This window comes from Jaculus jaculus, chromosome 7 (assembly GCF_020740685.1).
Source record: "Jaculus jaculus isolate mJacJac1 chromosome 7, mJacJac1.mat.Y.cur, whole genome shotgun sequence".
NCBI classification, from domain to species: Eukaryota; Metazoa; Chordata; class Mammalia; order Rodentia; family Dipodidae; genus Jaculus; species Jaculus jaculus.
Window position 1 is genome coordinate 59,795,210 of NC_059108.1, and position 6,229 is coordinate 59,801,438.

Below are 6,229 nucleotides of genomic sequence, written 5' to 3' on the forward strand. Positions count from 1 at the left end.
AGCTTATAATTGATACAAATGCAAAATTTTGCTTCCGGTTTTGCAAAAAACGGAATATGTAATCAGAATCAATAGTGTAGGCACTGAAGCTGTATTGCTGGACTGATACTTAGCATGTAATTGAATTCCTTTGTAATTCATTGGTTATATTAGTAACATGAGGGTAATTATAATTCTACTCCTTAGACTTCTGATGTGGGTAGAAGATTGTGTATATATGTATACAGCACATATGCTAAAATTGAAGCAACACAAAGAAAATTAGCATTGTCCCTAAGCAAGGATGACATGCAAATTTGTGATGCATTCCATATATTTTTTTAATTTATTTATTTGAGAGAGAGAGAAAGAGGGAGGGAGACAGAGAAAGACAGAGAGAGAGAATGGGTGCACCAGGGCATCCAGCTACTATAAACGAACTCCAGACACATGTGCTTCCTTGTGCATCTAGCTTATGTGGGTCCTGGAGAGTTGAACCAGGATCCTTTGGCTTTGCAGGCAAATGCCTTAACTGCTAAGCCATCCCTTCAGCCCCGCATTCCATATTTTTTAAAAAGTCAAGTGTTTGATACTAACACTTAAGAGTGCTTGATAAAGAGACTTCCGGTTAAGATGGCGGCGTAGGTACCACGCCAAAGCAGCCTGGGGGGAAAAAAGACCAAAAAACCTCAGCAAAATACACACTTTTACTAAAAAGTGAGGTGTATAGGAAACTGAAGTGGCAGCGGAGAAGTAGGAGAGATCCAGAGCATCCAGAGCCCGCACAGGCTGGCAAAAGCGGCCCCGGCAGCTCCGCCAACCGCCGCGGTGGCGGGGCTCACCAGAAAGCCGTCAGACTCGGCTCCAGCCGCAGGAAAAGCCAGGTGTGGGTGCTTCCCCTCACACCGCACTCTCCGCAACTCAGTAAACGTGAAGGGAGAGCGGCAGTGAGCAGCGGAGGAACAGACGGTGAGGTAGAAGAACACGTGGAGCAGCGAGAGAACCGGAGCAGCTGTGGCTCCCTCCCCTCCCCCACCGCCTGAGCCCAGCTCCAGCGAACAGAGCAGCTTCCCGGGACCCGGCCACGCCAACTTGAGCCGACAGCGGGACCCAACCAGGAGCAGAGTTCGGCAGCAACATCGGGAACCGGTACCAGCAGCCCCAGCAGGAGCAGACCCAGGACCGTCAGCAGCGGCGGACCCAGAAGCAGCAGCAGTTCCAGCAGCGGGGGTGCTGATCTGCAGGGCCACAGTTGCCAGGCTTGGTTTGCCCTGCAGGAAAAGCCAGTGCCCAGCTCCAGAAATCAGAACAGCAGCCCGACGACCCAGGCAGCAACTTGACTGAGACCAAAATCATCCAAGGTGACAATAGTTTCCATGGAAATGCCTTGGAGGTGTCTCGTGACACTGAGAAATAGTATCCTGGTCTTCACTAGCTACAAACTGTGTGGCAGCTGAAACAGAGTCAGTGAGTTGACCAGGAAAAAAAGAAAAATGGTTTCAAAGACATCATGTTTATCTTGACAAGAATCCCAGGCCCTTCTGTCCAAGCTTTCGGTTTTCCACAAAAGTATCTGGCAGGTACAACTTGTCCTTCTCGGCAGACCAAGACTTCAGCTGTGACATTCCCCTACAAGTGTCCAGAAGCTAGTGACTTTGATCTCCACGTCCTCTATTGGAATTGTTAACTGAGTCTAGTTGAAAAGCAGAGAATGGATGCGGGACTTAAAAATTCATGGCCACAGCACTTTATGTAGCTGCATGTGAGAAGAAAGCTCACATGCCCTGAGCCACGCACGCTTGCTTCCCTCCCCAGAAGGAAATGGCACATGTGGTCATAATGTGGGATCACTACCTCCACCTCCCCAACCTCTGCCCAACCGAATCACCATGTACAACGCCCTCTCTCATTCTGCCACTGGCTTGTTTGCTGCAGGGCAGTGGTCACTATCAAAGTCACTCTCATGGTTCATTTCGGATTGTTCCCGGGCGTGGGGGCGCACGCCTTTAATCCCAGCACTCGGAGGCAGAGGTAGGAGGATCGCCATGAGTTCAAGGCCACCCTAAGACTCCATAGTGAATTCCAGGTCAGCCTGGGCTAGAGTGAGACCCTACCTCGAAAAACCAAAAAAAAAAAAATTATGATTGTCAACTAGAACAGGATTTAGCATCACCATGGAAACAAATCTTTGGCATGTCTGGGATTTTCTAGATAATATCCATTGAAGTGAGAACACCCACTTGAATTGTGGGGGCTTACAGTGCATGAAAAGAAGAAAGCTACCTACCACCACACCCATGGCTCCGCTCTGCTCCCCACACTCCTGCTGAACAAATATGACCAAGTCCTCTCACCAGGACTTCCAGGCCACGATGGACTGGAACCTGGAACAGTAAGATGACATCAACCCCTCTGTGGTGGTTTGATTCAGGCATCCCCCATAAACTTAGGTGTTCTGAATGCTAAGCACCCATCTGATGGATATTTGGGAATTAACACCTCCTAGAGGCAGTGTACTGTTGGGGGTGGGCTTATGGTTGTTATAGTCAGCTTCCCTTGCCAGTGTTTTGCACACTATCCTGTTGCTATTGTCCACCTGATGTTGGCCAGAAGGTGATATCCACCCCCTGCTCATGCCATCGTTTTCCCCTGCCATCATGGAGCTTCCCCTTGAGCCTGTAAGCCAAAATAAACCCTTTTTTCCCAAAAGCTGCTCTTGTTTGGGTGATTTCTACCAGCAATGTGAACCTGACTGCAACAGTAAAGTGGTACCAGGAGTGGGGTTGCTGCTAGACACCTGACTATGTGGCTATGACTTTTGGAGCTGATTTTCAAAGGGAATGTGGGAGGATCTGAAATCTTGGCCTAAGAGATGCCTTGCAGTGCTGTAAGTACAGCTTCATGGATAATTCTGGTCAGAGTTGAAAGACCCGAAGGCAGTATGAACTATGGACTGTGAGGTTTGGTTTATGAGGATGAGAAAGAGCTTTGCTTGGACTGGGCTAGCAGTTTGTGTGAGAGGCTTGCCTGTTATGCCCATGTCCTGAGAAGTTGTGCAGGGTTGTTTTGTGTAGAAATGAACTGGTGTGAGCAGAATAAATAAAAGCTTTGGGCCTAAACTGTTGTCCATTCACCTGGAAATTATTTGTGAGATAACAACTATTGAGATTGGGCCAGCTGACCTGCACTGGGGCAACAGGAAGAATGTAGACTCTTTTGAAGGGGCCTGAGTGCTCAAGGAGTGTCCTGTTCTTCAATGTCTGATTTAGTCCCCCCTAGATTAACAAATTGTCACCCCACCTAGTATTGTAGAGTGTAAGGAATGCAGAAAAAAAGAAGGCAATTGAGTTTGCAACATGGTCTTGTGTTTTGGAAATGGCCATGGGCAGTGTGAAGGTTTGCTGGATGCCTGCATGGAGACCCAATGGAGCCAAAAGGATGAACCTTGGAATGCAGTGGAGACCCAGTGGAGATGCCGGGACCATGAGATGGCTGCTAAAGAGAACTGCGGCCCCGATGAAGTTTTCCAGGACTGTGAGTAGCCTAGCTGGAGGGGTGGAATTAGAACTCCAGAGACTTATTGCTGGTTAGGGTTATTGGACTTGGATATTTGTCACTGACTAGAGTTGTTGGACTTGAAGCTATAGAGTTTGATGTTTACCCTGGTTGTTTTAAATCTTGTATTGGTTGAATATTTCTTTGTTATGCCCAATGCCAACTTTTGCAGTTGTATTTATTCTGTGCCATTATAGGCTTTTATGGGGGGATATTTTTGGTATTATGGCTCAGTTAAAAGACCTTGGATTACAGGGATGTTTGAACATCATTGGGATTGATAAAAAACTATGGGGACTTTTAAAGTTGGACTGAATGCATTGCATGTTACATCATGTATGGTTATCAGTTTCTGGGGGCCAGGGTGGAATGTGGTGGTTTGATTCCGGTACCCCATAAACTTAGGTGTTCTGAATTCTAGGTTCCCAGCTGATGGAGATTTGGAAACTAATGCCTCCTGGAGGCAGTGTATTGTTGGGGGCAGGCTTATGGGTGCTATAGCCAGCTTCCCCTTGCTAGTGTTTGGCACACTCTGCTGTTGCTATTGTCCAATTTATGTTGGCCAGGGGTGATGTCCACCCTCTGCTCATGCCATCATTTTCCCTGCAATCATGGAGCTTCTCCTCAAGCCTGTAAGCCAAAATAAACCTCTTGAAGCTTAAAAAAAAAAAAAAAAAGAGTGCTTGATAAGTGTCAGCTCTTATCATGTGGATATTATTACAATAATATACCATAGCTATTTCTCTTTCTAGGATTGGAAATTATGACTCCACAGGAACATATATTTAATGAATGGGAAGTTATTATTTGAGAGAATTCAGTGGAAAGTTCTGGCACTCATATGAATATTTAAGGATTCTGAACAAAAGCTTAGAGATGAAGAAATAGGTTCTATGAATTTATTTGATGTTTTAAGGGAATACGTTGTTGGGTCCTGGTCATTCTCTTATGAATCCTTTTCACATCATAGCTATCATCTAGGTCTTTATTTATTCATTTTTTAGTTTGTATTATTTAATTTGCTTTAAATACAAACAAATGAGTGACTTTTAGAAGTCTGCATGTGATTGTAATCCCAACAAAGCCTTTTTTGTAATTTGATTATCCACTTTGAGAACTCAGTTAACATATGTAACTTAACAGAAGCAATAACAGCTTTTCAACATGTCATTATATGTGCACTGATTATAATGACTAAGTCAACTATGTTCGGTAGTAATTTTCTCCACTTATCATATATTTCCTAAATCATCCATTATATTAAACTGACTTTTTCCTGGCTCAAATATGGCTTACTACACATTTTGTCTTATAACAGCTTTTTGGAGGATCAACCTACTTTTCTTTCTGCTATGGTAAGATGAGTAAGCAACAGGTCTTTGATCCCTACAGAGCAATTAGGTTTGAAAACACTGGATCCTGTGATTTTATCAATGCAGTGTGTTGAGCAGCACATGCTTCCAACAAATCTTACTGAGGAGTGCCCAGAAACTGATGTCAGACATTTACAACTTTCACCTAATCAATAACCCTTAGCTTTGAGAAAACAATTAGAAATGTGGAATCCGTTAACTTGAAATAAGTTTTATCAAATAGAATTTAACAAAGGCTGAGTAATACAAAAGAACACTGGAAGCAAAATAAATGATACAAAAATATATAAAAATATAATTGTGAGTGTGTTTGACAAACTCTGTAATTCTTCATCAAGTTAAAAGTTAACTTTTAAGGTAACCATTTCTAAACATTAATCATTACTGAAGAGTTTTATAAACAATGAATGTTAATTTGTTTTATGCCCAAGTCAAATACTTAGTGGAGGACCTATCCCACATTAAAATCATTATAAAAGAAAACACAAGACCTACTCCTCTTTTTCATAAGAGAGACCTTATTCTTATTTACTATAGTGTGATCCTGTAATGTAAGGAAAAAGGCCAAGAGGATGCAAGACTTGGAAGTTTAAATGTGACCTGGGATTTTTCTTATCTTCAGGGCCTTGAATTCATAATCTTGGTATTGGGAGTTATGTATAAGCACAGACAGTTTATTATGCTAATTAAGTTATTAACTATTTTTATTGCTGAGGTAAATGTTTTCAGTGTATTTATGATTAAAGATTTAAGATTACATTAAATTAAAGTACCTTTAAACATATGTACATTGTAAGGAAAACAATGGGAATGTCTTCCTCTACTCTAATCATTTCTCCGCTGAATAAGGGCATATATTGGAGCAATATGCTGTATCATTTAATCTGAGAGGTACTCAGGGTGTTGAGGGACTTAGCAAGCCGTCATGAGCTGAAAGGTGCACAAAAATGAGCGAATGCCCATGTGTGAGCAGGGGATTTATTATGGAGATCTTTCTTTTATGGCTTAATCTTTGTCTTAACTTAGTTTTCATTAGAATACAAAGAATTAGGTTTCATTATTGTGTTTGCAAACAATTTCTTGTTCCCCTTTCTCCCTTCTTTCCCCTCCTCTTGTACCCCCCCCCCCAACTTAGCCTCCTTTTTGCTTTCATTCTACATATTTATTTTAGTTCTTCTTTCCCCTCTTCTCATCACCTCTTACTCCCCTGTATGGACCACCTATCTTCAATTATAGCCTATACTTAGTTTCACATCCCATTATTTATATACATACAAACATTGAGAGTTAGGATTCACATAGGAGTAAGAATACATAATTAA

General features: G+C 42.6%; 1 non-coding gene across 1 annotated transcript; it reads left to right on the forward strand.

Moving 5' to 3' along the window:
* Positions 1-209: 209 nt before the first annotated feature.
* On the forward strand, positions 210-318 carry LOC123462516. Its single transcript, XR_006638330.1, has one exon. It is a non-coding gene; the product is annotated as a U6 spliceosomal RNA (small nuclear RNA).
* The last annotated feature ends 5,911 nt before the right edge of the window (positions 319-6,229 follow it).